The sequence below is a fragment of the Mustela nivalis genome, assembly GCF_964662115.1.
Source record: "Mustela nivalis genome assembly, chromosome: 5".
Classification (NCBI taxonomy): Eukaryota; Metazoa; Chordata; class Mammalia; order Carnivora; family Mustelidae; genus Mustela; species Mustela nivalis.
This window is the reverse complement of record NC_139024.1, coordinates 32,359,484-32,381,531: the sequence shown is the minus strand read 5'-3', so window position 1 is coordinate 32,381,531 and position 22,048 is coordinate 32,359,484.

Sequence of the window (22,048 nt, the reverse complement as noted above, 5' to 3'; positions counted from 1 at the left end):
AGGAAAACAATCTAGCATCGTAGTTGGACTGTTCACAGGCCTGTGCCTTCAGTCATGGTGCCTCCATCAGTTAAACGTTGCTCTACTGGATCACATCGTTATCCCCATATATCCATATATCCCCTCTACTGGATCACAAAGTTATCCCCATATATCCATAGAATATGGATCACATCGTTACAACCTCGGTGCTTTCTAAAGAATCTGTAAAGTCCAAAGCAGAAGAAAGAAGGGAGCCATGTAAAGCAAGAATGGCTTGAAAGAATTGACCTTGGGTAGGCTTATCTTCTCTGCTGATTGGTTTGTCTTCTTCTACCACTGATGATTTTGATCCAGTATCAGAGCTACTCTTAGCTGTTGGGCTCCCCCGAACATCCCGTCTCTTTCCTTTCTCTCCTACCAATATTCTTAGTATCTATCTTAAATTGGTGTCCTCTCTGGCCCCTCTAGCTTGGCTTTATCTCAGGTCTCATCTCTCTCTCAGTTAGAATAAAGCAAATCCCACACACTTTCTCTTTTTCAAATGATACTAATGTAGAAAATCCAAATTTGCTGGATTTTCTGGGGTCATACCAATTCCAAAAGTTATCCCCATATATCCATAGAATATCCTGTAAGGAAAATTCTTATTTCCAATTTCAATTTGTCTTAGAAAAAAAAAAAAAAAAAAGCTTTTGCTGGGTCATGTGCCCCACTTTTCAATTCAGAACATATCCTTGAGTTATCCTGTATCCAAGAAAAGAGAGACTCTTGCTCCTTCTCCTTCCTTCTATTCAAAGTGAGTTACCCCTATCTCAGATCTTACCCTTCAGGCTGACACACATAGCAGTAGAGCTGAGGGGCAATGTATTTTAAATAGGCTTATGTGGACCAGCCTTAAAACCAAACTGATTTATAACATTGATTCTTTGGGAAAGGGTATTTATGTCCCACATGACCATCTAACAAACAAATTTTTGTAACCCATCCCCATCTGTAAGTTGGAGGCTGCCCTTATTAGGAAAAAAGCAGTAAAACAAGAATTCATATCCTTCACATTAGCATTGCTGGAGAAGACAGAATTATGTGATAATTGTATAATTGATGAGCATAAAGGGAACATTTTATTTAAAGCAACAGTTTTGAATCATTTCCGTTGACTCTATTTCAGTTGTCTGCCTAATAACATTTTAGCAATCTTTTTTCCGATATTTTCTTTTCCTTTCCTTCACCAACACTCAGTAAGATTTCATTCTAGTCCTGAGCATATTATTTGCTTTTCAGTAGGCTCTGGTGGTAATAAAGCATTACTCATTTTTCTGCTTTATTTCTTTGAGACACAGAGCAAACATGCAGTAAGTGATAGCTCTGTTCAAAAGCCACTGTATAAAACAAGTGAGCAAGACTCCTGGCCCCTATCTCATCACGGAGGAATGGAATACTTTCCAGAAACACACAAGACAATAAATTAAGTGAAGGAATTTGTATCTCCTGAAAACTTTCACCATAATTCCTCCAAAATACTTGAGAATAATTCATTCTGTTTTTATGGCAACACTCTCAAGCTGGCACTCTTTCTCATTGATTCTAATGAGAAAGGGAAGTTACTGTTGTATATGATTCCGTACTGAGATGATCAAATTATATAAGATCTCTTTTGTTCTGTCGTTTGGTTTTCCTTTTTATTTTAAGATTACATTAACAAATCAGATTGTGCCGAGAAATTACTTGCAGTTTTCACCAAATGCTTCCCACGAGGAAAATGGTGATTTTCTTCACGACTGCAAACCAAGAATAGTGTGGTTTTCTCTAGACGAGAGAAACTGGAGAATTTTTTTCTCTGAGAGCATAAAGCAAACTGATTTAAGTCAAAGAGGTGTTATAACTCCTAGGGGAAAGCTACATTCTTTATTTTTGAAGTATTCCCAGCAAAAGTCTAGGAAATCTCACCGATAGTCACACCCTGATCCATTCTATCTAGTTACTTGCAAGTCCTAAGCAGGCCACTATAACTTACACTTACTAACCATGTAAATAAGGATAAGACTCCTAATCTTGAGTCTTCTCCATTTTTTTAAAGTAATAAGAAGCATGTTAATAAGAGAGTGTTAAATTGTTAAATTGATTAAAAACATTTGTATTCATGTCACTTTTTAATCTATTATAACAAGAACCTTAGAAACAGTCCATGTTAAAGGATTTATGAGTATAACATAGGGTGCCTATCCTTCCTTCTTAATAAACAGTCTTGGTATTGAAAATGAATGAAACATATCACCAGTTTACTTCACAGGATTTTTTTAATATTATGGAAGGATCAATGTAATGGAGAGTTAAGGCAAACTCTGGTTTCAGACTGCTTGGGTTCAAGTCTGAGCTCTCCCACAGGTGGGCTATGGAACAATGGAAAAGACACCGCTTTCTTTCTACACCTCTGCTTTTGCATCTATAAAATGAGAGTAAAGACTGTCTCAGCCCTATGTGGTTGTTGAGATGATTAATATGCCTAGAAGAGGGGCACCTGGGTGGCTCAGTGGGTTAAAGCCTCTGCCTTCCGGCTCAGGTCATGATCCCAGAGTCCTGGGTTGGAGCCCCACATTGGGCTCTCTCTGTTTCTGCCTGCCTCACTGCCTACTTGTAATCTCTGTCTGTCAAATAAATAAATAAAATCTTATAATAAAATATGCTTAGAAGAACCCAGCACCTTGCATGTGGGAATATGCACTGATATCTTAAATTAGTAATGTGCATTTTGGGGTGTTTTGGCATTATATTTGATAGTTTTCCCTAAAATAAAACAGAATGTAAAATGTTAACATATATTTGTGGTTAAAGAAGTTTTAATTTTGGCTCTTGACTCTTGATGATGATGACAGGAAATTCTGTGTTCAGCTTTTCACTCTTAACTCAATTTTTAATAGATAGTCGATACTTAAATATGTAAGCTTTTCTAATCTGAGGCTAATCTTTGCTAACTATATCCATAATTTAGTTTCACTATTCATAAGCAAATAAATACAGCAATGTATGCCAGAGGACAGACATGGCGGAAGAAAATAAAATTCTCGCACAGTATATTTCACCTGGTTTGGCAAACTTAAGCTGGTGAATAATGTTGACCCAGGGAAATTAGTTTGAATCCTTGAGCTGTGTCCGAAATATTAGACAATAAAGTTTCATAGAAAATTGGGAAGATACACAGTTTCCCAGACTCATGATTTTTCTATGTTCTTTATAGGAACACAGAGTCTAGCAGCCACTACTGAGCTTAGCTATCCTCAAAGTAGCTCAGGGATGCAGAGTCTCACATTTCTGAGTTTAGCAATCTGGAGACATATGGGGAACGTGTGAGCTGGTCAGCAGTCAGTGGTGTTTGATTCTGTTGCAGAATATCAATTAAGGGAGAGAATAGGCTAATGTTCTTTCCACTAGAGAAATGACTAGAATATTATGTCTCCCTTAGCCTACCCAGTGACAGCTGACTTGTGCCCATAAACTTTGGCACACGGACCTATTAGTTCACCTACTTCGATAAGCTTTATTTTCATTAATGTACTCAAGCTGTGACTTTGTCATAATTTTCCCCATGGGCATTCATATTTGGAGTGCTCTACGGTGCACACAGATATTGGCACACCCTGCAACACAGTCTTGAAATCGCCACACACAATTTACTGAAAGCAATGTGGCTGTGCTCTGAAGATGATCTACTGTTGTTCAGTGACTCTGAGCGCTGAGCATTGCTTCGTTCATGAAAGGGGGAAAAAAATACCTACCCTCTCAAATGTCTGGATTTTGTGTTAAAAAAAAAAAATGAAATGGAAGAAAGAGAGAGAGAGAGAAAGAGAGTGCGCACACAGAGAGCTTATCCCTGTTCACATTTTCATCCTGTGTCTACTGGATTGATCCCTACTTCATGTCAGCTCACCAGGCTGACAGCAATTCTAGCAGAGAGACACAGGGTAAGAGGGACTTTGATTCATCCCCTCCCCCTAAGTCCCTGCCTGTCATTGTCTGCTCCTGAGTAAGCAAAGTGAATATGGTCAGAGAGGTCTGGGGCTGCTGGAGCTGTGTTTTCCAATCTCAGGGGCAGCCACCTTCTCATCAACAAATCCATGCAAGCATTCTACGCATTATGCCGCTTTTCACTCACAAGTTTTGTTCTTCACTAGAGAAGCACTTAGCCCAAATAAGACAATTCACCATGGAAGTGTGTGTGTGTGTGGGGGGGTTGGGGGGGATGAGTGATAGATAGAAAATTTAGAAGGTTTTTTTTTTTTAAAGCTTCATCCTTATTTTTAAAACGTTAATTTTCCCCCTCCCCCTTAGTTCTTCCAAAAACTGCTCTGTGATGTGATCACAAATACTCATGTGCATAAATTCCCATTATCATAATAGGAGCATTGCAGTGAGGCTTCTTCTGAAAATAAATTACTCTGTAGAATATATTAGGAGGACTAAACCCAAACAAGCTAAATTGTGTGTTCTCCCATCCCATAAGTTAAGCATTTGAAGATACAAAACCAATTGCAATTTTCATTTCATACGTATTTTGTTTTCTTGTTTTATTTGCATCTTATCTGGTTCATCTATTTTCTCTCTCTCTCTCCCTCTTTTTAAGTTAGAAGACATTTCAATTATTAAATTTCTTATTTTCTTTCAGTTGTCTTAATCATTCTGTTAGCTGCCCCTCTCTTTTCAACACATTGTAGTCCATGTCAATATCCATGGCTGACTTCAAACACATGAATATGTATGTTCTCAAAGAGAGGAGAGGCACCCACCAGGGTGTGTTTATTAGGGGCAGCGTAAAGGCAGGGAACAGGCTGAAAGTGTGAGTTCTGTGTCCTGATATTGCATAGCTTTGAGCTGGTCACCAACTTTGCTTTCTCTCTCCTCATTTCTAAAACAGGGACAGACAGACCAGCTCCCCAACCAATCTCCCAAGGAGGGTGTTAATGCCTATAAAGTAATCTATAGGAAAGAACAATCAACATTAGGAGAAAAAAACATTAAATTCAAGATGATTCCTGTAAATGACCCTCATTCTAGAATTTCTGGTAAACATTTGTTAGTAACTCTTGGATATGTTTGCAGGTTTAGTTTAAAATTTTAAACTACTGGGAAAGTGATTACAATTAACCTGTGTTCAAAAGGGCTAGGATTTCAACGGCTGCATTTCAGCAGGGTTTATCCTTAGGGATGAAGGTTACCGAGAATATTAAAATCACCTTAAAATGACCCAGAGGTGTCGATGCCTTTCTTGCTCCCAGTTGGTAACCACCACTGTCATTGATTCAAGGGTAGACAGTTAGCTAATTAAGAGTTATCTTTGATATCATCTGGATTGATTAAAAAAATGTATGAAATTTTACTTAATGTCTTTTAAAAAATGAGCTTTGAGGGGCTTTCTTTTTAATTCAATATGAGCTTGAATTACGTGTCAATGGATACATTCAAATATCTTTAAGGTAAGGTTGAAACTTGTTTAAGATTATGTTTGGCATGAAAGGCATAAACCAGCCTACTGTCTTTGTGAATATATCAGACAAATGCTTTTCATGATCCTGTGCATTTTATCTTCTCTGGGGCCATCTCCACTCAGTTTTCTCCTGATTTGTAAAAGTGAAAACCACACGTGTAAGAGTTGATATTTGACAAAGTAAAGAGGTTCATAAGAATTTTATTTTTTTTTCAGATGTCCATGCTTCTTTTTTTTTTTTTAATATGTTTTTTCCCACTTTTGTCTATTAGGAATGGTGTTTTTTTTTCCCATCAATTTACATTGCTTATGCCATTTTCTTGTCTTGGCTGACTGGGAAGTGGCTGCATACTGGACTTTTCAATGACACACAGAAAAAAGCGAATTGCCTCAAGCTAAGCGGAAAAGGGATTTAAAACTCAGTGTGCATCCCTGTTAGGGGCAAGAGAGCCTATTGCAGAAACAAAGAGTGAAGAGAAAATTCTATCCTTGGAAGCTTCACAACGACACAACCACAGCTTTTCATGTAATAGCTCAAATGTTCCCACTACAGCCATTAACAATGTAATGAAACAAATCACTTGCTATCTGTCACAATTATGATCGATGGAATCCAACTGGTCTAACTTGGGAGAAAAAAAATCACATCTCAGAATGGATCCATTTTGAGAAAATAGCAAAGTTTGGGAGGGAGGGATGACACTTATTTCCCATAAACAATATAGGCAGGCAGCCATTTGATCTATCTAAACCAATAGATTACTGTCTTGATATATCTTTCCCCTGCAATTTTCTCTTTTATTTTATTAGGCCTCGTAGAGGATTTCTGGCTGCCCATGTGAATGAGAGAACAGGTTTAGGACCACACGGAAAGTAATACTGAGATATATAGTGAAGCAGTGTTGGTGTCACTCAGTCTTTACTCTGCAGGTTAACTACTTTTACTTTCTTTGGTTTTCATTTCTCTTATTAGGCTTCTTTATCCCTGTCATCTTCAGAAATCTCTATAAATATTAATAGGGGGTAAGAGTTACTATAATATTTAAAAAATAATAGCAACGACCTACACTGAGAGTATATAGCGTACTGTTACATGAGGTATGGGGCCAATGGTTTCATCATATACTTCAGAAGTCAGTTTTGTTTTAAAAGTTGCTTATGAATTGAAACATCTCCTCTTAAAAGAAGTATATGCAGAAGATGCCAAATTGAAATTGACCTGCAGGGCAAAATATAATAATAATCATAGGTATTACTTACTAAATACCTGCTATGTATCAGATCAACACACATTCTGATCCAAACCCATACTGCACTCCTGTGGTCTTAGTAGCTCATTTTTCAACCTCTTTTTATACATGGGGAAATGGAATTTTACAAAGCCTAAGAGACTTTCTCAAGAGCAACAGGATAGTAAATTGCCAGAACTGGAATTAGAATATAGAAATGTCTGCCTCGAAGTTCATGTTGTACCCATTAAAGAAAATTTCCTCAAATTTAAAAATTCTTTCATACTTAAAAATACATAAGTCATATTAGTTAGCCACACAACATTAGTCATAGATGACAGTACCCATTCAACACCACAAAGCTTAAAAATGAAACACCATCAGTGAGAAGAGCAATGGGAACCAATGTATACAACAATATAGATCATAATGGGCACTGAAATCCCACAGGCAGTACCTATTAGAAGGAATCAAGCAGGTAATCCAAAATTGTACTATCAGTGAAATAAAGAAATTAAAACATAACTGCACACACATACACACACACAGTAGTAAAGTACGGCCCCTGGAGAATATGTTCTACATTCCCAGCTGGAGAAACTGTGCCGGCCGTCAGATGGAACACAAAGGATGCTCAGGGCTGAGTGTTATGGCTGCATTTGGGGAAGTAGGAGGTAAAAATGTGCTGATTATCCTAAACAGAGGCATGCTGTTTTCCAAAGAGGCATACATTATGTAAACACATTTCATCACGGACTCCTGAGTTAAATAACTGCCACCCCAACCTTGGGGAAGGTGGGTTTCTATCCAAAGGGAGATGAGTGGTCATATGAATCCAAGCCTGAAGGTATCTTTTCCCCTGTTTATCTCTCCTTTAGAGAAAGGCAAGAATTTTAGGAGATGACCTGACTGTTCAGAAAAAAAAGACAAGAAAGAAAAGAAAAGAAATGTTTGAGATGCAAATGAATTTAAATTTCATTCACAGGCAATGAAAAACTAATGGATGCATGAGGTGGGAGAGGGAAGCTTGTCTCACAGAGTTGGGTCAAAGAGATTATTTCGAGGTAACACATTGGCCTGATTGGAAAAGTGAGACGAAGCAAGGCATGGAGAGCTCTTAGAGGACAGGAAATGTGGCTTTTCTGCGTTTTCTAAAAAGGTGAGCACCTTGCCCTCTGTGGCTCCTAATAAATATTAATAAAGGGGGATAAAGAAAGTGGTTTCAAGGACCCAAATTAAGAAGTGACTAAGCTCTGAATAGTAATCCAGTGCTAGAAATGGCTGATACTTAGCACATTTTGGGTACTCCAAAAATAATGATTAAATAATAACCAGAAGGGTAGAGTTAATTATCTTCCTTTCAGGAGAAATGATGTTTTTAGAAGGGGTTAAAGAAAGTTTTGTACTGGAAAAGGAAGAACTTAAAAGAATGATGACTATTCCTTAGAAGGCAGGAGATTATTAGTGCAATAAAAGCTAAGAATGGACTCAAAGTTGAAATGAGGTTCTGTATTCCAAACTGTGAATGAGGTTCTATATCCCCATGTGCCTCAAAAAAAAAAAAAAAAAAAAAAAAAAAAAAAAAAAGTTCATTCCATTGAATAAATGTCTAAATGAGAAAAAAGAGAATGATTTCTCCTTCAAGGACTAAACTGCAGTGTAAAGGATTTTGCGATACTTAATTTTATATGTTAACTTGACTGGGATAAGGGATGCCCAGATAGCTGGTAAAACATGATTTCTAGGTGTGCCTGTGAGGATGTTTTCAGGAGAGGTCAACATCTGAATCAGTAGAGAAAGTACAAAAGAGCTCCCTCACCAATGGGGGTCGGCATCATCTGGTCCACTGAAGGCCCAAATAGAACAAAAAGCAGAAGGGCCAATTTTCTCTTTGTTTGAGATGAAGCATCCACTCTCCTCCTGCCCTTGGACACTGGTGCTTTATTGCTGGACTTTCACACCTCCAGGATTGACGCTCTCAGCTCCCTTAGTTCTCAGGCCCGTGGACTTGGACTGAACTCCACCATCAGCTTTCCTGGGCCTCCACTTTGCACACAGCTTACTATAGGACTGACTTCTCAGTCTCCATAATCACATGAGACAATTCCTATAATAAATCTCCCCTTATATCCACATATATTCTATTGGGCCTGTTTCTTTGGAGATTGCCGACTAATAGAGTCTCCATCCTAGCTCCTGTCCCTTTCAGCATTCTCTTACTGTTTTCCAGCACATTTTTGTTTTCAAACTCAAGTCTAACTATAAAGACTAGAACGGATTTACCAAGTTGAAGACAGAAATGACAGATTGTACAGCAACTTGAAAATGAAAGAGATAAACAGACACCAGAAAGAAACAAACAAAAACATGTTTTCCATAGTACACAAGAGGACTAAATAGTTGCAGAGCTCATTCTGAATATGGAATGTGGAAGTCAGGCCTATTATTTAAATTACTAATTCTCCAGTAACTCCGTTCAGGTGGATATAGATAGCTAAGAAAACAAAACAAAACACAATAGAACAGTGGTTCGGTCATGCCGAATCGCAGCCGTGTTTCAAATGTTTTGAGCTCTCCAAATTGAGTTGAGAACTGCCCGTTTTGTGCTCAAACCCATATCTGTAGTCTACTTTTATTATAATACATTTCTTCCATTGATTTGTTTATATTTTGGTTACGCCCCTTATACCGTGAGGTTTTCGAGGGCACTAACCATATCTCACTCATGTTTAGCCTATTCTGGGAAATAGTTAGCTCAATAATTGTTTGTAGAAATTAATTGAATCAAATTAAAATGATAGCACAGGTTTAAAACATTAACTAATCCCAACTGGTGGCTCCGTATTACCCACAGGACTTAATTATGATTCTTATATAGACTTGCTACTGAGAATGATCCTCGGAACCCACAACAATGGCATCACCTAGGAGCTTGTTAGAAATAGAAACTCAATTCTCAGGCCCCACTCCAGACCTACTGAATCAGAATCTGCATTTTAACAAGATCCCCAGGTGATTCATCTGCACATTTGAAGTTTGAGAAGCATAGATCTATCTACTATAAGTCGATTTTCACATATGCATTTTTAAATAAGCATTTATTGTGTATCTACTATGTGCAAAGCATGGCTCAAAGCACGGTGGGTAGAAAAACAAGATTTACAGCTCTTATAAAGCTTGCACTTCTAGCAGGAAAGACAAATGATAAAAACTCCCTTATAATGAATTATTTAATTGAATATAATGATTGCTCTGTTGGAGAGGTATAGGAGCTATGAGAGATAGATCTAGCCTGGGGAATAAGGGAAGGTTTCCCTGCGGAGCTGATGTTTGAACTAAAATCTGAAGAATGAGTAAGAGTTAACTAGAGAAAAGCCTGATGGAATGGAGAAGGGCCTTTAGGAAAGGGGAGAGCATACGCGAAGACTCCGGGACAGAAATAAGTGTAGCATTTTGGAGAAACTTAAAACAGCCAATGTGACTGTAGTTCAGAGAGTGAGGCAGACAGTGAAAAGAGATGAGACATAGCTGGGACACATCATTCAAGACCTTGAAGATAATGTTGGAGATTTTGACTTTGATCCTAAGAGCATTGAAAAGCTATTAAAAAGTGTTAAGCAGGGTAATAATATGATAAAAATATATTTTTTTTCAAAAGGCTCTTGGCTACATTATGGAAAATAGAAGAAACTCAAGGATGAATGCAAGGAGACTATTCTGGTTATCTATTGCTCACTAACAAAACTTGGTGATTTAATGCAACTATTTTATTTTGCACACATTTTGTGAGTTAGAAATTCGGGGAGGACTCATCGGGTAGTTCTCTTCTGATTCCTGTGGTATCAGTTGAGGCACCTGGTGTTGGAAGATCTAAGAGCAAATGTCTGCTGCCTTGGCTCTCATTCTCTCCCTCTCTCTCTCTCCTCTCTCTCTTTCTCTCCCTCCTATCCTCTCATTCTCTCCTCCTCACCAAGACATCCTCCAGTCCCTCTGCCCATAGTTTGGGTTGCTAATAGCATGGTAGTCTCAAGGGTCCAAGAGTGAATGTTACAAAAACAAGTAAAGCTGCTAGATTTTTAAAGCTTGAGTCTGGAAATTGGCATGAACAAAAGCAGTCAAGAAGCTAGGCCAGATTCACGGGGAGGATATTTAGACTATCTTCCCCTTGCCCCTGAAACAGGTACACACAGAGTGAAAATACAAAGAATTTGAAACAATCTTTAGTCTACCGTAGGAAGTTGCCAATTATGAAAATAATATGTTATCCTAACACCAAATTCTATTTTCTAATTTGGAAGAAAGTTTCATGTGAATCTTAAGTCAAAATGAGTCAGATAGGTCCATCTCCTGATAGCTGGGACATGGACATATTTCATAGGCTTGGCCAATCAAATGGTCCCAAATGGAACTATGACTGTGAGGGAAGTGACCTTGGCTATGTTATCTGTAGTTTTTCTTCCCATGGTTTCTGAGGATATCCAAAACCCACCTCTCCAGTATTCAATTGTCAGTTACCTACCCAGTACCCTTAGATTATTTTTCTAAGTTAGTCATCTAGAGTTGGTTTCTATTGCCTAAAACAGAATCCTGATCATTTGAGTAGTTCAAGCTAGAGTTAATGGTAATCTTCACTCAATGGCAGCAATGGAAAGAATTAACAGAATCAAATCATGTTAAACAGATCAAATATATACTGTTGGGTAAAATATGAGGATGAGAGAAAAGCTTGTGGACTATGGATATGGACATTAGAAGAGGGTGACATTGTAGAGGTTCTCCCATGTTTTAAGTTTTGAACATATTGATCTTGAAACACCTATGAGAGATCCAAACTGACATCTTGTGTGGATAGTTCTATATATCATTTATAGTTTACATATGAAGTCTGGATAGAAACAGAAATATGGAAATAATTAGTTTATAAATGTCAAATAAAGCCATGTGTATGGATGAGTGAGCCTGGAAGAAAAAGAAACAATTTCTTTCTCTGTATCTATTCTCTGGTCAACAGATTTTTAATTGAACAGAGGATGTTCCTCTACAATCTTTTCACTTAGGCTTCTCTCCAGAAAAAGTATGCATTATTGCTTTGATGAAATACTGTAGGAGAGATACAATTATCAGACTCAAAGGGACTCTTTTCAGAGATTTTCAAGACCTGTCATCCTTGAGGTAGCAAGACACATAAAGAGCTTAATGCAGAAGTAAGTTGGGTTCTCACTCCTCAACTTTTGGCTCCGTAGGTTCCAAACAGCATTATGATCAGAAACCAACAAATATTCCTGTGAAAACTCCTCTTGAAATTTTTTAAATTCCTAATTAAGAGTCTTATAAGTACAAAACTATTTTCTAATAATTCATACCAGATTTTAATTTTTTTAGAGTAGGAATTTGTTGTCTGTAAAAGAAAAGTTGCATATAAATAAATTAGGTATGCCTTGTTGCATTTAGAAGACATTAATAGAATCTGCCTAATTCCATAGAAGGGTCACCATGCATCCAAGGCATGGAGTTGAATCTTGTATAGTTAAGTGCTTGATATTTTTGCCCCAAGACAGGAGGCTCTGGGGACTAATTCATGCTAACCAAATTCAGGCATGATAAATAAATCAGAATCCTAATTTATAGATTTATGTTGACGTGTATATAGACATTTCAGTTGGTGTACAATCCTCTCTCCTATAGAAATATGTCTTTGGGAAACCAAATCACTAATCAAAATTTTCTTGGTGATTAGAGAGAATATTTTCCAGAATTTATTTGGTGGGACACAAGTTTGAAGTCATGTCAGTACGTGTTGAATTTTCCCTCCTCCCCCTAAAAGGGATTTGGTGATCAAGAGAATGTATCTTTCACATTTTCTGTGTCAGGAATTCAGAAAAGGTTTGGCTGGGCAAAACTTGGGATCTTTCATGCATTGCTGTGATATGATGTCTGAGATCAGAAGAGGAGATGGCTTGAGCAGCTACATGCTGGCCAGTCACCTCTCTCTTTCTTCTTAATATAGCCTCAACATTTTCCATGTGGTCAATTCTACTTTTTTATAGATTTGATTTATTCATATGACAGGGCGTGATATAGCAAGAGAGGGAACACAGTAGAGGGAGTGGGAGAGGGAGAAGCAGGCCCCTGCTGAGCAGGGAGCCCAACGTGGAGCTTGATCCCAGGGATCATGACCGGAGCTGAAGGCAGATGCCTAACGACTGAGCCACCCAAGCACCCCTCCATGTGCTGTTTTTATGTGGGCTGATTTGGGCTTGCTCACAGCATGCTAGCCTCATGGCATTTGGATTTCATGCATTGAAGCTTGAAGTTTTTAACAAGAGTATTCCACCAAATAAGATGGAAATTGCATCACCTTTTCTGACCTGGCTTTGGAAGTCTTGCATCATCACATCTGCTGCCTTTTGTTGGTTACAAGCAAGTCATAAGCTTGCCCGGATTTGAGGGGAGGGAACAAAGACCTCACCTCGCAATGGAAGGGATGCCAAGGTCACATTTCAGAACAGCACTTGGAATGTGAGATAATGTTGCAGCCATCTTTAGCAAATGTAGAGTGTCACGCTAGGTGTGTATCATGGTCATGTAACTCAACATCTCAGAAGCTCAGACACCTCACAGGGAAGAAAAGAATGAAAAAAAACAAAGGGAAGAAAAAAGTCCTGATTTTGGCATCTACAAATCCATTATAGCAAATGATAACTATTAAATACATGTATCAATCAAGGTTGATGCAAATATCATTCCTTCCTTGCCTCCAATCTTTATTTCACCTATTTCTGTATTATTAACCATCTTGAACATCTGTTTCTCATCTTTCGTGATTGAATTTCCATCTGTATGCCAGCAACTCTCAATTAATATCTCAAACTAAGACCTCTCACCCAAACTGGGGACTCACAGATCAAACTGCCTGTGCAAACTTTACCCCCTGGAAAGAATTAAGATCTTCTTATAACAAAGAAGCACAGGGCTTAGACCAAAACTGCTTCTTTTCTTGAACTGTGGAATATACTTACCTTAGACTTGGCTTGCCGCTTGGGTGGTGGCTCTCTGAGTGTGACCTCTAGACCAACAGCATCCGTATCACTGAAGAAGTAGTACTGTGTATTCTTGGAATCACCCAGCTCTGCTGAATAGAAATTCAAGGTGCGGGGCCCAGAAATCACGTTTTCCCAAGCCCTGCCCATGACTCTGCTGCACACTCAAACTTGAGAACTACTGTCTTAGGCCAGATGCTTCTGAGGTCTGAGAACCGTTAACTTAGTCCTTCCTCACTCACTACCTCATATTTCTCTCTCATTCCCATTTTATTATGGCCAACCTAATGCTCATAAGCCATAAAACCTCTTCTAATTGCCAGTAGGCAGAGCAGAATCCCATTTATATGCTTCTCATGTTGCAACAGGAAAAAAAAAAAGCCTTTTCTTTTTCACCTGTTTTCTGGTAGGACCCTTGACATCTCAAATTTGCTATATTTTCAGGCTTCTCAGCTGGGAACAACTCCAACCTTTTAGTGTTCTTTTTTTTTTTTTTTTAAGATTTTATTTATTTATTTGACAGATTATTAGGCAGAGAGGCAGGCAGAGAGAGAGGGGGGTAAGCAGGCTCCCCGCTGAGCAGAGCCCATGTGGGGCTCAATCCCAGGACCCTGAGATCATGACCCTAGCCGAAAGCAGAGACTTAACCCACTGAGCCACCCAGGCGCCCCACCTTTTAGCATTCTTGCTGTTTATTTCTCACACATCCCAAATCAAATCCGCCAGGGAATTCTGTCTGCTCTACCTTCAAAATGGATCTAGGCTCCAACCACGTCTCACTGCCTCCAACACCATCACCTAGTCCAGCGGCCACAATTCCCACACGTATGATGGCCAGTGGGTCTCCCTGTGTCTGTCCCTGGCCCCTTAAGACTACTCCCGACACAGGAACCCAGACTGTCATTCTGTAACGTAAACCAAATCAGGTCACACTCCCACTCCCTGTTAATACACCCAATTTTCTTAGAGTAAAAGCAAGTCTTCACCACAGCCTACCAGGTGAGGCCGGGCCAATTCCGCCCCTTATCTCTGACCTCTCCCTACTTTATCTACTTACACTGGTCTCTTCCTGTTCCTGCCTGCTGGCCTTAGTGGGGAGAATAGAAACAGCCTAAGGGCTCTGTGTGTCTGACCTAGAGAGCAAAGAGGTGCGGCCTGAGACCAGAAGAGCAGCTTAAACCCTGAGGGAAGAGAGCACCGAACTACTGGCGGCTGCAAAAAATCGGAGTAGGTGTTAAACAGGTCACCTTAAACAGTAATTTCCCCGGGAGCTACCTTAGGCAGAGAAATAAGATGATTTTTCTGCTTGTGCACTGTGTGTTTGTTTCCATTTTGCCCTTGTTTAAACACATCAGACTTGCTTATGCAACAAAGATGTTTTTGAGAGCTCTGTCTCGTGAGAATCTCAAGTAAGTATTCATCTGATGGTCAGTTACAAACCACCTAGAGCCGGATGAGTGAGAGTTTATTATATTCAAGGAAACCTCGGGTATAGCTGGACTCTGCATTCTGGGGCTGTTAAAGAATCCTCATTCTCAAAATTTGGTAAGGGATGAGTTGAGAATATGAAGATTCGGGCACTAATCTGCCCTTAGTAGCTTGCTCTTTTTTTTGAAAGAGCAGAAGCAAATACAAGCTTTGATCTGTGCTAGAGTTGAAGAATAGAACTATAGCCCCTTTGCACACTTTGATTCAGAAAGCGTCCCCTTTCACAATGGGGTTCAAAGCCTGGATCTTTACTCTTGGAATGTGTTTCTTGCTGTGAGCATAAGCACTCCCACCGCTTGATTTCCAAAAGGAGTTCCTTAGACTTTCCTTCTTTCCTTCCTCCCTTCTTTCCTATCTTCCTTCTTTAAGAATTTATTTTCAGGGGGCGCCTGGGTAGCTCAGTGGGTTAAAACCTCTGCCTTCAGCTCAGGTCATGATCCCAGGGTCCTGGGATCGAGCCCCGCATCGGGCTCTCGGCTCAGCCGTGAGTCGGCTTCCTCCTCTCTCTCTCTGCCTACTTGTGATTGCTTTCTGTCAAATAAATAAATAAAATCTTTTTAAAACAAAGAATTTATTTTCAAGTAATCTCCATATCCAACAGGGGCTCAAACTAGGTGGTAGTGAGTCTCTCTCTCTCTCTCTCTTTCTCTCTCTCTCTCTCCCTCTTCACCCTTTTCACCCAAAGCCAAAACTGAGGGTGACATTCAGTTCAGTTCTACTTTATATTCCCAGAGTAAAAACCTCCATTCTGTGGAGCCTACCATTATCTTCCCCTTTCCACATGTGTGATATTTTTACTAAATGATGGAATAAAATTTGCACATTTTTTTAACCTTATTTCACACTCTCAGGTCTAGGATTTTGTGAAACTTGCCTCTTCAAAAGCCACAGCTGCAGAAGTTGGTTCCCTAATGGCTTATACTTCTAGGGTCATGTATAGTTTCTGACCAGATTGTTTAATAGTGTGCAACAAAGTTTCTTGGGAACTGCTGGGTGCTAGGTGTAGTGTTAGTTATAACTGTTGAAAATGTAAAAGTTCATAGTGTAGTGGGGAAGTCAAACACATAAACCACTGGTAACCCGTAATGTGGCCGAGTATCAGAGATGCCTGGAAAGCAGGGGTGCTCAGCGGAGGGAGTGGGGGATGGAGATGTAGAGCGGGAGACGCACTGACTGGAATGAAGCATAAATAGGGCTTGTCAGGTTACTAAGTAAATATATCATTTCATAGCAGATTTCTAACTCTCAGTCCATGAGCCCTCACAACTTTTATTTCTCGAAGGATCCACTGAGATCTAAGAAGATAACTAATTTTCTGAAAAAAATAAAAACAGATAAATTTGAAAACTATGTTAGAGCTGGAGTTTTATGCTGTGTGGGTTGGTTTGTTGTTAAGAAATGAGGGTGGGTGGAGTTTCTGGCAAGCTCTGCCAGCCCACTGGGATTCAAATGTGGTTACCTTAGGATCTGAAAATTGTACTTTGAAACATGAATATACTTATCCTTTTTGTAAATAAGTGATGATAAAAAGGGAAATGTGAGATTTGTATCCTCCACACCTGGCACAGAGTTGGTATGTTTTCCGTACTCTGCCTTGTTAAATGACTGACTGCCTTGTCACATTTTGAGCATTTTTTCTTCCTGGTCAAGAATGTTCAGCGACACCTGTGTGGCTCAGCTGATGAAGCGTCTGCCTTCAGCTCAGGTCATGATCCCTGCATTCCGGGATGGAGTCCCACATGAGCTCCTTGCTCAGGGAAGAGCCTGCTTCTCCCTTTGCCCGACACTCCCCCGTTTGTGAGGACTCCAGCTCTCTCTCCCTCTGACAAAAAAAAAAAAAAAAGAATGTTCATTAATTATGACTGCCTTCACGCACACACACACACACACACACACACACACACACACACACACTCTAAACCTATCTCTTTTATTTTCAAAGATTTTATTTATTTGACACAGTGAGAGAGGGGACAGGAGCAGGGAGAGAGGAAGAGGGAGAAGCAGGCTCTGTGCCCAGGAGGGAGCTTGATGCAGGCTCAATCTCAGGACCCTGGGATCATGACCTGAGCCAAAGGCAGACGCTTAATGACTGAGCCACCCGGTGCCCCATAAGCCTATTCTAAGAGTTTGCTCTCCAATATATTTTTCCTGAATATTTCTATCCCACATTTATCTTTCTCTTAAAAGAATTTTTGTCAGTCATAAAGTCATTATTAGAACACTGTCTCCTCTCAACCACCAACCCACACAGTCAATTTAAAAGTTTATATATTAAGTTTTCTTATCTAATTTTCCTCTGTAAATTTCTTGTTCCTTGGATGAGATTAAGCTTCTTGAAGTCAGGAACCAACTCCCGTACATATTCTCATCTTCCCAAAGTACCTTGAAAAGGTGGCAATGTAGGCTTTACAACCTCATACTGTACCTCCCCCCAACACACACACACATGCTCCCACTCCCATATACACACTCGCCCACAAACCACACTCAGGCATCAGTTGGGTCTTCAGCTTCTGCTTGCATGGCCTTAGCCTACTAGAAATGTCAACAACACGCACTCACATCTTTCTCCCCTAAAGTCACCTTACAGACTATTATAAAAATGCTTAACTGGCTTATAAAATCAGGGTTTTTTTTATGTGTTTTGACAGCATATTTGGTAAGGTTAATAGTCTTCTACTTTACAGATGGAATTTTGGAGTCTGAGAAGTTCAGAGATTTATCTGTACATTGCAGGATAATCCATAAAGAATGGTAGAAAGAGCACGAACTACTGTCCTATCTATTTAATATTTCGTCTTTATTACCAGGTCTTTCATATTTTTTGAACACCCTCATTCTTTTTACTATTTCGGAATTCAACACTTAACTATGAAATATAATTTCATATGAGGAAGACTATAAAAAAACTTATTTTGGACACATTGTGATAGTACATCTGACTACATTTTGAAAACTGTAAAGTAATATACAAATTACAGTATTACGTTTTCAAGAAACTTTGGCATCCTTAACTAAGTCTGCTCATGAGAATTGATCAAAACAGAATCTGTTAAATGTTATCCTTCATTTTCAATGATATATACACGAGAATATAATTGATAGGAACTATCTGTATAGTTGTCGGTGATACGGTGACAGTAAATCATGGGGTAAAACATTCTGGTCTCCCACAGGAAGCTGAAATATTGTAGCTATAAATTATACATGAATATATAATCTTTGAGTTAATAACTATATACATTGATACAAAATAATCCTTTGATAAGACATTTACTAATGAATTAAGAGTTTTTAAAAATCTGAATAGCTCTCCTCTTGCCACCATTCAGTTCTAAGTCAATAAAATAAAATGTAGTTTTCAACTAGTTAAATGAATAAGCTAGCCTTTCTACTCAGAGACTTCCTGAATTGGTTCTGGTGATGAGTGCTATACTCACTAGTTGACATCCCATAATTTGTATCTATTGCATGCATACCACTTTTCCTTAGAATAGATAAAATGTTGAGAGCCTAAGCTTACAAAGCTGAATAGTTGGTAACTGCCACTGCACCAGCCATGGCTGAAGGCTGTGCAAGCAGTCTCTAGTCCTGCAGAGAAACTTATCTAGACAAACCATGGTGTGAAGTGGGAAAATGGTGAGTATTGCTTTTTTTGGTGTCTCCGAATGATCTGTTTTTTGTTTTTGTTTTTGTTTTTTTGCTGTTGTTTGTTTGTTTTTTATTCTCATAAAAATTAGGCTTGCAGGTCCAGGTGACCTCTTTTTCTCTGGTTTTGTTTTTCTTCCTTTTGCTAATCCTCCTCTTGCTTTCCAGTATCCCATTTTCATCCTGTTCCCACTCTCGGAGTTCAGCTCAATTATGCCTTGTGTCTACAATGCTTACGTTCTTTCTCACACTCGTGGTCAAGATCAGCACAGTCCATTTACTCCATTTGCTCCTATTATTCAGAACAGAGCAACTATCTGCCAATCCATTACTAATAATAATTGCCCCTGAGAGTATGCCAGTGCGAGCAAGCTAAAAACTGGCCCTTCATGAGCTCCTGCCAGAACTTATTTTGGTCTTGACTGATTTGTCTAATCTCAATGTCTTTACTTCAAAATGTTTCTAGTTTTATAGCACAGTGTGAAGTCCTTTTATTTTCTTTCTGCCTGGAGATCAAGATACTGGGATAGTCTTCCTCAGAGATTTCTATACTGAAAGTCTATTCTAGAATCAACAGCTTATCTGGTCTAGGAGCTGCCTTTTTAAGAAGGTACCAATATATCATACGAGTTTGTATCCTCTATGCTTTCCCGTGCTTGCCTGCATGTGAAGTTGCTGAGGCACACTATTCTTATAATGTTACTTGTGTTATTCAGGGTTCTCCAGAGAACTGGAACCAATAGAAGAAAAGGGGAACAGGGAATAAGAGATTTATTATAGGCATTGGCTCACACAGGTACGGGGGCTGGAAAGTCCTACAGTCTGCCGTCTGCAAGCTGGAGAACTAGGAAAGACAGTGGTATAATTCAGTCTGAGTCTAAAGGCCTGAGAACCAGGGGAGTCAGTCATGGAAGTCCCAGTCCAGGGTCAGAGGCCTGACCATGAAGGGGCAGCTGGTTTAAGTAACAGAGTCTGAGAGTCCGAGAAACCAGAGTTCCAGTATCTGATAGCAGGGAAAATGCACCTCTCAGCTCAAGAAGAGAGAGAGAGCATTCTTCTTTCCTTCTTCTTTTGTGTTCCATTTAATTCCCAAGGGATTAGGTGACACCCACTCATATTGATGAAAGTGTATCTCTTTACTCAGTCTATAGAATCAAATGCTAATATCTTTTCTAGAAACACTCTCAGAGACACTCCCAGAAATAATGTTTTATCAGCTATTTGGATACTCTTAGCACCATGAAGTTGACACATAAAATTAACTATCACAGTACCTTAGTGGGTTCGATTCATAGCTCATATTTTTCCCTTGGCACCTACTCTACTTTGTTTCCCAAATCCTACACTTTGAGCATCATCTAGTATCACTTATGCTATTGCTTCCCCCAAAAGCCAGGTCTCTTTGGGCTGAAATTCATCCACCAGTGCCACCATATTGTTCCTGGCTCATTTATCTTATCTCTGGGAAGAATCTACAATTCTTTAAAAATTCCCCAAGGAATTTATCACACTTCATGAATTTCTTCCTCAATTTCTCCTGCAGAAAGTTAATTGGAATATTGAGAATAAACTTGTATAAAAAGCCATCATTCCATTTTTAAAATTTACATTCCCTTGGCAGCTCTTCCATGATTACAATTGTCTCAATATGATTCCTCTCCCAAGAAGAGAATATCATTAATATCTTAAATGCTTGCACTGGATCTTGTCTTTTTCCATGGCTCATTCTGCTAAAAATGACATGGTAGCATGCTACTAGCTCATTTCTGCAGGGTACTTTGTTGAGAAAACAGTTAACAGTGCAACTGTCCAAAATTCACTAATCTTGAAAGGAACTGTGTCATCCCATCTTTATATTTCGAAAAGGAATATAGATAGGTGCAATTATTATCAGAAAGGAGGAAGTTGTAGTCATACCTAAATGTTCTAAAAGTCAGAAGGATGCTGCAATGTATCTTCACTGGTTCCACTGAGCTTCTTCTTAGCCTAGACACTCCACCTTGAAAGCAAAACCTGAATCACCTGGTCTGACCCATTGTTTTCCTATCTTTCTCTTCTCTCTGCTCCCAACTCCAGGATCCATGTTGCATGTTACATGTTACTCAAGTCAGCAATTTCTTTTCATCTTATTTGGCCAAAGCAAACATGTATCTTCTCACACAGCTTCTTCAGTATAGAGAACCAACACTACAAACCTTTCTTGTGTATCATAGCACAACTTTAAAATAAGTGTGTGTGTGTGTATATATATATATATACATATATATATGTATATATATATATAAAATAAAATACTATATATAGATATATTCTTCAGTATATGTGTGTACACACACACACTCACGCACACACAAATGTTTCACAAGATGTTACATAATGACCTATACTTACAAGGATGAGTATGGGAAGAATCATAGAGTTAAAGTAGATCAAGTCATTGTTGTTACCCCCCAAATTCCCCTTGTCCTGTGTATACTTAAGTAGGGAAAGTAAAAAATACAGAGAGAATTCTTCACAGAAAGGCTAGGAGAGCCCTACTGGCAAGCACAAAACGGCAGTAAAGGGTAGTTGGTCCATCCCTGTTTTCACCCCCGTGGTGCCTCAACACAAGACACAGCTCCTGAGCAATAACTGTGGGAAGTGTCCATCCTGCCTCTGCACAACTGTCCACCCCAATCACACACAGACCATAACTGTGGAAGCACATTTAAACAGAACCTCCAGTTTGAAGAGACTTATAAAGCAGTTTTTGCCAGAGGGAACATCTTTCAAACTTGCAGAGACAATTCCCAGATGGGTTGTCTGTAGATGCAATCTGGACTAGGGCTGTCTGTCACCTCCAGCAAGGAGGCAATCTGGCAGCACAGAAAAAGAGCATGGAGAGAAGAGGAAGATGGAAGCAGTCAATGCAGCTCTTATTAAGTGACCATCCTTCCCATCCACGTTTTCGCCTTTATTTGAAAAGCCTTCCTTATTTTGTTTTGTTGCTATTGTGTAGAGAAAATGTAGATTCGGTCTAGAAACTATTGCATCTGTTCAGATGGAGAACTGCATGTGCCCCTTGAATTTCGTGTGAAATTTAAAATGTATGTGAAATATTTTGGAAAATATGCTGAATTTGCCATACAGTTAAAGAATTATAGAGCATACATTACCATCAATTATTAGCGTACATCATT